General features: G+C 43.0%; 1 pseudogene; it reads left to right on the forward strand.

Moving 5' to 3' along the window:
* Positions 1 to 410: 410 nt before the first annotated feature.
* On the forward strand, positions 411 to 2,490 carry LOC136758300 (E3 ubiquitin-protein ligase TRIM47-like; annotated as a pseudogene).
* The last annotated feature ends 5,753 nt before the right edge of the window (positions 2,491 to 8,243 follow it).

An 8,243-nucleotide genomic window follows, 5' to 3' on the forward strand; every position in this document is an offset into this window, starting at 1 on the left:
GGTTGGAAATCATCTGGTTTTGGGGTGATATTATTAGGTTATGAATCTGTACCCCACAGGTAATAACTAGATCTAGTGTGTGATTGTGACGATGTGTGGGTCCAGACACATGCTGAGTGAAGCCTACAGACTCCAATAGGGACAAGAAACTAACAGTGAGGGGGGGGTCAATATGTCAATATGTATGTTAAAGTCCCCCAAAATAATGAGTTTATCATAATGTATGGCTAAGTCAGATAAGAGATCGCTAAATTCGGTCATAAAAAATGAATAGGGGCCTGGTGGCCTATAATTAGCTATAAGCTGAAGAGGTGGATTAAGCCTAAATTCTACCTGGTGAATTTCAAAAGATGTGAAGCTGTCTAATGGCTTAGTAGACAGCCCCCCCCGCCTTTTATTAGATTGTTGAAACGAGGGCCCCGAGAGGAAGGAATACATCCAAGCCTATGACAAATTACTGTTTTAATAGGATAACTATTGATTTTGTTTGTATAAGATTTAATCTTAGGACAATGTAGTTTATTGGATGCCCCCAGGCAGGGATCTAGGATCGGGGTCAGGCTGTGCTGGGAGTTACAGGCAGACTGCAGTGTATGACTGCGAGGCTGCAGCCTGACTGGTGCTCTGAGGAGTCACGTTTTTAAACAACTAGCTATATTATCAGATAACATTAGCGCTCCTCTCCAGCTCGGATGGAGCCCATCTCTTCTGTATAAGCCAGGCCTTTCCCAAAAACAATCCCAATTGTTCACAAAAAAACGAAATGATTTGATGCACACCAGCTTGTCAACCAGCTATTTAGAGAGGACAGCCTGCTGAAGGCCTCATCCCCTCTGTGTAATGTTGGTAGTGGCCCAGAGACAATTATATTCTGACATCGTTTTTCGCTGTTTTGCATAGCACTGTAAAATTTCTTTTTAAAATCTCTGATTGTCTATGTCTAATATCGTTAGTGCCAGCGTGAATAACCAGAGTAGAAACTTCGCCGCCTGGCAATTCGTCCAATTTAGCTTTGATGTCAGAGACTCTGGCTCCCGGGAGGCATTTTACTTCTACTGCCGGTGACACAATCTTTATATTTCTAACTATGGAGTCTCCAATAATGAGCACCTTCTCAGCAGTCGCGCCGCCGAGGGGTTCAAATCTGTTCGCGGTCCGGATGGGAGACCGGTGCACCGGAGCTCTAGCTCTTGATTTCGTGCTTCTAGAGCCTCTCTTTACTGAGACCCAGCGATCCTGCTGAGACTGCGCAGCCGCTGGTGTGGCCTATCGCTGACTACAGAGGACGGATCCGTGTTTCTACAGACCGAGTCAAGCCAATTCTTGGCCTCTTTTATTTAAGAGTATCTACGTGCTCCTCCAACATGCATACTCGTTCTGCCAACTCCTTATTAACTACGCATTTTGTGCAAGTAAAATTATCATTTTGGTCGGCAGATCTAACCATGGTAAACATGCTGCACGACGAACAGTAAATGGTGTTAGAAAAAGACATATTAGCAGTACTCCTCTTTTGTGTGCCGCTGTTGTTTTTGCTTCTCTTCTCAGAGGCAGATCCGCGGTGCAGGTGCTCCTGGAGTTCCTGCAGGCAGCTCAGGGATGTGCGACTGTGTGTATCTGGGCTTTTCTCTACTTCTGCGTCGTCATCTCTCTGACAGAATATGGCCACCAGCCTGTGGACAGAGGACCAGTACAGTTGTCCGGTCTGTCTGGATATCCTGAAGAATACAGTGACTATTCCCTGTGGATACAGTTACTGTATGGTCTGTATTTACAACTGCTGGGACCAGCAAAACAAATCTGGAATCTACAAATGCCCTCAGTGCAGACGGACCTTCACCCACAGGCCTGTTCTGCACAAAGTTAATATACTGGCTGAAGTGGTGGAGAGACTGGAGACAGGGCTCAGTCTTCCTGGTCCTGTCAAGCCTGGAGATGTGCCATGTGATGTCTGTGATGGGAGACAGATGAGAGCTGTGAAATCCTGTCTGGTGTGTCTGTCAGACTCGCGTCAAACCTCACAACCCAGGAAACAGACACAAGCTGGTCAACACCACAGGACAACTGCGAGAGAAGATTTGTTACAATCATGACCAACTGCTGGAGGTCTATTGCCGCACTGATCAGAAGTGTATCTGTATACTGTGTACAATGAATGAACATAAAGGCCACAATACAGTCTCAGCTGCAGCAGAAAGGGCTGAGAAACAGGTGTAGCGTTATGTTGGGTGTATTTTGATAAGAGCATTTTAGCTCTGAGCTGAAGCACTGATCTAAAGAAGACCTCTCCCCCCCAAAGTTATCAGATTTCCTTAACTCATCAGCTTGGAACTGGTTTACATCAAAGTGACAGTTTTGGGGAGGATGACACCGAGAATAGGCCAAATAGTTTGGAATCCTGCTGTGAAATGTCTGGGGAAGGGGGCCTGTAGGTAATAAAAACTCTTTGAAATGGACGAGAGAAATCCAGACACAGAGGTACGAACCCGGGCCAACCGGCATTTCCAAAAGATGGCATGGATTGACATTTTTGTTACCTGAATGTAATACCTTGCACTTGTCCACATTGAATTTCATCTGCCAGGTGTCGGCCCACAACTGAATATTATCTAAGTCCCTTTGAATAACTTGTGCTGCCGAGATTGTATCTGCTGAGCCACCTATTTTAGTATCATCTGCAGATTTGACAAGTTTGCTAACTATCCCAGAAACATGCTAATATCCTACTTAAGAGGATATTCAATATTCTTACTCCAACACTAACTTCACATTTTAGTATAGCAGAGGTAAGTTATTTATAAGTTAGTCTAATCAGTCTCAAAACGTTGGTCCGGGAGAGAAGATTGCGATACCATCCATAGGTTGTCAAATTACAACCTTTGACTTTATGATTGGACACAACTGCGCTAAATATAATTTAGATATCCATCTACAGTGGCCCTGAAGTAAAAACACAAACAAAATGTACGGCACAAACTAACACACATCCACAACACAAGCAAGCAAACTCAAATCAGCAGGGAAAAGTGATGCATTGCCCCAGCAGAGATTTGAAGCCTTTGACTTCTGGGACTGGCTGTGGACTTGGTTCTGGGAGAGTGATATAGGACTGTCCAGGAAAAAGACTGATAGGTGCTGCCTGCCCTTATTCTATTTGCACTTTAACCTGTGTGTCTATGCTGGACATCCCGAGATCCAAACCAGTTGTGAGGATATGGTGGAGATGAGGTTCCCCCGCCTCTATAGTTTAAACGGGGTGGTGTAGTCACATTGGATCTTTTGGTGACGTGGGTTTGGGTTGGGGTCTCCCTCTCTCCCCGTGGACCCCCACCCCCCTGTCATATTTGAGTTGTGGGTTTGAGTTTGCTCATGTGCTGTGGATATGAGTTAGTTTGTGCTGTACTTTTTGTTTGTGTTTTGCACAATATTGAATATAGTCTCATATTAGCTCTTGGCAGAGTGAAGATCTCTCTACATACATCAGTGATTCCTGCACCGCTATTGTGGAGCGGCAGTACGCCACTGCTGAATCTATACTGCGACTGCAAAATTTTAATATTTTGACTGAGTAGCGAGCCTGCAGTCCAAGTGTTATCGTCGGCATTTCCTTTACAAACATGTGGGGTTGCTATGCAATCCAGGTGCGAAGTGCAGTGCTACTGGGCTGGAGCGTGAGCTGCTACTACGGACGCACAAGAGTGACTACTTTACTCTGGTATCAGTTGTTACCAGCTAGACAGCTGAGGCGAAAAGTAAAGGGACAAGGCAGCTATTCACCTACTGTAGGATTTAGCTTGAAAACACTTTCTATACTCTATGTTGTGAAAAAGACATTGATTCATCCATATTGTTTTCCTTGTTGCAAAGTTAAGGAACAGCGCAAGTAAGCTTGACAAAATGAATTAATTGAAGCTAAAGATACCATAGGAAGGAGATCTCTCCTGTGCTTTTCTGTCTCCACTTGTTAATTATGCTAATTTTTTTTCCACTAAGCTGATGGGTCTTTAGTACACAGTCTCTTCTCTGGACAATGAATGTTCTGCTGTTTTTTTCATGTCTAATAATGTTTTTGCTGGTTTTATCAAAGGGGTCATGTAGGAGAACGTGTCAATCACATTTAGAATAGAATATTCTTGTTGGCTCCTGATGGCACACAAGATCAAATGTTTCGTTTAAATGTTATATTATTGATTTTTATTTTGAGCACCTGGCAGATGAAAAAAGGTGTGGGGGGGAATTAGAGTGAAGGGCAAATTATGTTCCTGTCTGCCGCTATACATTGGAATGAGCCGGGAGAAGGGTCAAGAGGAAAAACAGAAAGACGTTGAGGATATTATATAGGCCCTGCATTAATTCTTCCATTTAGTACTACATTTTTTTTCACCTGCATTCATTGCAAGGAAAGGTATATGTAGTGGTTGCTGATGTGAAAATACTGAAACCATCCTGCTTAAAGAGCTATCAGCTACAATGACCGGCTTTGGTGCTTGTAGGTAGTTTGAAATGTCGGCGCTTCGAGTGTTAAGCTGTGTATGAAGACTGGATCTACTTTCAAAGATGGATTCAGAAGGATGTGAGTTGAACAGGGGACAGAGCCGCTCTCTGAAGGTGAGATAAGCAATGATCGAGGAAGATCTCCGTTTAACGGTGCGTGTGAATTGTAGCTGAATAGCTGAATGCAAAATGTAATAAAATAAATCATATCAGGTGTTTGCCAGGCAAGTGTAGCTGAGAGGATAATGGCAATGTACACAGGCCCAATGTGCTGTACACGTGTGGGTTTGAGTCCCCCACGCGCCTTGTGGATTGCTGTTTTTGCTTGAACATATTTTTTTGTATTGAATTTATTTTATTTAATTGATGTTTACCTAACTTAATTTTATAGGTTACACATTCTCTCCATTCTCTGGCATCTACTCCTTACAAACCAGGCTTGTTCATCGAAAAACATGCTGTTTTTTTCCCGGCAGCCATCTTGGATCCAGTCTCTGCTATGTCCAACATCAGGTAATGAATTAAGAAAATTGAAATGTATAAATGAATGAGATCACACTATAGCAGAAAAAATACTTTGATTTGTGTTTTTTGATGCCATAACTATAATCATGCAATTATAATCAGGCTCAAAATAATACACAGAAACATGTATTGGGATGTTTCACCCAGAACCAGTTCAGCTTCAGGCAGTGGTGCTGGGGTCAGTGGGCAAGAGAGGCTGTTGCCTTTTGTTATTAGTTTGATGTATAAGTTATTAAGTTATTGTAGCCTAATTTATGTAAAGGTTGGTGTACTTGTCCCCATGCAATTTTAAGTACAAGTACACTTGTCCCAATAACCCTCTGCACTCATTGGTTCTACCTCTCCCTACCAGCTCCACTGACTCCACTCTGCCCTGCACTTAAACCCGTTTGCCCTTCACTAACCGTTAAGTCTGGTCTTTGTCACAGTCACTTCTAAGCATTCCTTATATAGCCCCTGTCTATTAGTGTTCCTGACCTCTCACGTTCTCCTTTCATCCTTCCCTTTGGATCTCCTTGTTTTATCAGTCTGCCCAATTGATCTACCTCTTGACTACACCTTTTGGATCTCTCCTTTGTACTTTTGCCTTTGCCCTCCTTTTGGTTGAGTTCTTACTTGAATCCGCCTCTATTAGTCTCCAGGACATTACAAAAGGGGTCTGGCTTGAATTATTTTAATATGTCTATGTCAGGGGTTTTCAAACCGGTTCTGGTGTACCCCTGCCCTGCTGGTTTTTGTTCCAACCTGGGTCTTAAATACTTAATTGAATGGTATATTGCTTTGTTAGGTCAACGGAGGATTCAATTAAGCAAATTAAAACCAGCAGGTTTTAGAGGTCACCCTTCTATTGCCAATTTATAAACACCTGTAAGTATTTCAGTCTGATCAGTGAAGCTTTGGTTTGGTAAATTCAGTAATTTAGAAACCAATTAAGCAATTATCAGAATACCTGCAGCTTCTCTGAGCAAGAGCTCCTTTGGTTGATTTGCTTAATTGATTAATAACTCACATGTGTTCCTAGTATTTAGAAATTGGTGATTTAGGGTGACCTATAAAATAAACTGGATTGGGGGCCTCTAGGACCAGGGTTGGAGACCCCCCCCCCCCCCCCCCCGGAATTCTGTTTCAGGAGGAGCCAGGTGTGGCCTGTTGGGTGTGAATTGGTGGCAGGTTGACAAAAGCTACTTAAAGCAGCTGTTGAGAAAGAGAGCTGCTCTGTTTCTCTGTGACAAAAAGTTAAGCATCTGACTAGGGAACAGGAACCAAGAGCCAGAAATGCCCAACAGATTTCAACTGCTTGACACTGAGTTGAACAGTGACAGCTCAGAGGTTGATGGAAGGGTAGTTGAGCACCAGAGCACCATGGTGCCCACTCCCCCCCCGAACAGGGAGGTGGTAATAGTAGGAGACTCAATTCTTAGAGGCGTAGATCAGTGTTTGTCATGGGTGGGGTGTGGCAGGCAATTAGCAGTTGATTGAGCACTTTTAATTTATTTATTATGATTTCTTTTCACTTATTTATTGGTTGTGTTCACTGATTTTTACTATTGTTTTATTTATGAAGTACGTTATTTTACTTCCTTATTGTTTTTCTGTATGGTGAATTGGTTATTCGGCTATTTATTGGTTGCTTGCCTTTATTTCACGCCACCACATGGACTTATGAAAGACCTGAGGTCTTGTGACATTTATTGTATTTAAATTTGACATCTGCTCTGCATAAATATTCAAGTGTATATGAATGTATATAATTTCTTTGAATGGAATATGTAAAATGATGTTGTATAGTTCTGTCTCTCTCCCCCTGCAAACCCACTTTTCTGGTTCCACGTGAAAAACACGTCGAACCACTCTCCCCCACAGTCCTTTGCGCATCCCAGAAAGCTTTGCGGAGGAAGCGGTGACGTCACACCCGGTGCTTGGTAACCCTACACTCCAAAGGAAGAAGTGAGTAAGAAGCGAGGGCTGAGCCAATCCACATCCGGGACACTGCCCTCTACTGATTGGAGATTATTCACCTTTTGTTTACTACTTTATAAAATGTAAAACCCGGAAGAGATCAGTAAGAAAGCGGTTTGAACACGAGTTCACTCTGGTTTTCTTCTGGGCCGGCCTGATTTAAAAGACTTTACCATTTGAAACGCAACTCCTGCGCTGCCATTTTCATCACTTTAAGAGGGTTTCTTCAACTTGCATGCACCTTGTCTCATTGATTGCCTTCACCTGCACCCCTACCTCTCTTGTCAGTATTTAAACACAGACATGGTCAGTCAGCAGTGCAATCTACTAGTGAGATCATGGAGCAGGAGACTTGACTGACATTTAAACCAAGGCGCAGGGCTGGAGGCAGAGGCAAAGGCAGATAGGGAGAATGGCGAAGAGCTCCCCAAAAAAGGATTATATAGGAAGCTGCATGTGTTAAAGTAGGCAGATGCTTAATTGCTGGAGATGACCGAGAAGTCTATGGAGCATTAAGTATTCTGCCTTGTTTCTTGAGAAGGGGAACAGTTAAAAGAAAGAAGCTACACAAATTAGAGATTCGATCTACTTTATTGAGACTCTTTGGATATTATTCCCTCTTGCCGTTTACCTCGTGGAGAAGGGTCCCTGTGCTGGGGTGTAGAGACTCTCTGCTTGGGCTCTTTACAGTCCTTGTGGTGGGGATTTGTGCCTGTGGAATAGAAGGAGAAAGATGGTGAACAATCATGCTTGGGCTTGTGCAATCTGAGACTTGATATTAATACTGGTTTCTTGCCTGCAGTCTGGTTGGCCGATGAGGTCCCTACACGGCCGAAAGAGACTTGTTTTATACCCTCTGAGGGAAAGGGGGGTTCTTCCTGTGCTATTGCACTTTCCTGTGAATGAGACTGTAAAATTACTGGTTGCTGCTATTTGTATTTTAGATGAGGAAATTGGGTTTTATTTATTCTTGGTTAGCTTTTTTTCCCTATTATTTCTTGTTATTTTTGGGTAGGGTTTTTAGTAGTTTTAGTACCCTGTTTTATTACAAGGCAATTTTATGACTAAATATCCCAATTTCTTGTATTTGTGCTAGTACAATCTTCATGCCCTGTCCTAGCAGAGTAAAAAGAAATTGTTCATTTCTGAAAAACTTGCCTTCTGTGTGCTGGTTTTCTGGCGTCCAGTCAAGCCTGCCCAGGGAGAGAATTGATGGAGGTGAACGAGTTCCTCTCATTTAATGAAGGAGGTGGTGTGGTCATGAA

This window comes from Amia ocellicauda, chromosome 9 (assembly GCF_036373705.1).
Source record: "Amia ocellicauda isolate fAmiCal2 chromosome 9, fAmiCal2.hap1, whole genome shotgun sequence".
Classification (NCBI taxonomy): Eukaryota; Metazoa; Chordata; class Actinopteri; order Amiiformes; family Amiidae; genus Amia; species Amia ocellicauda.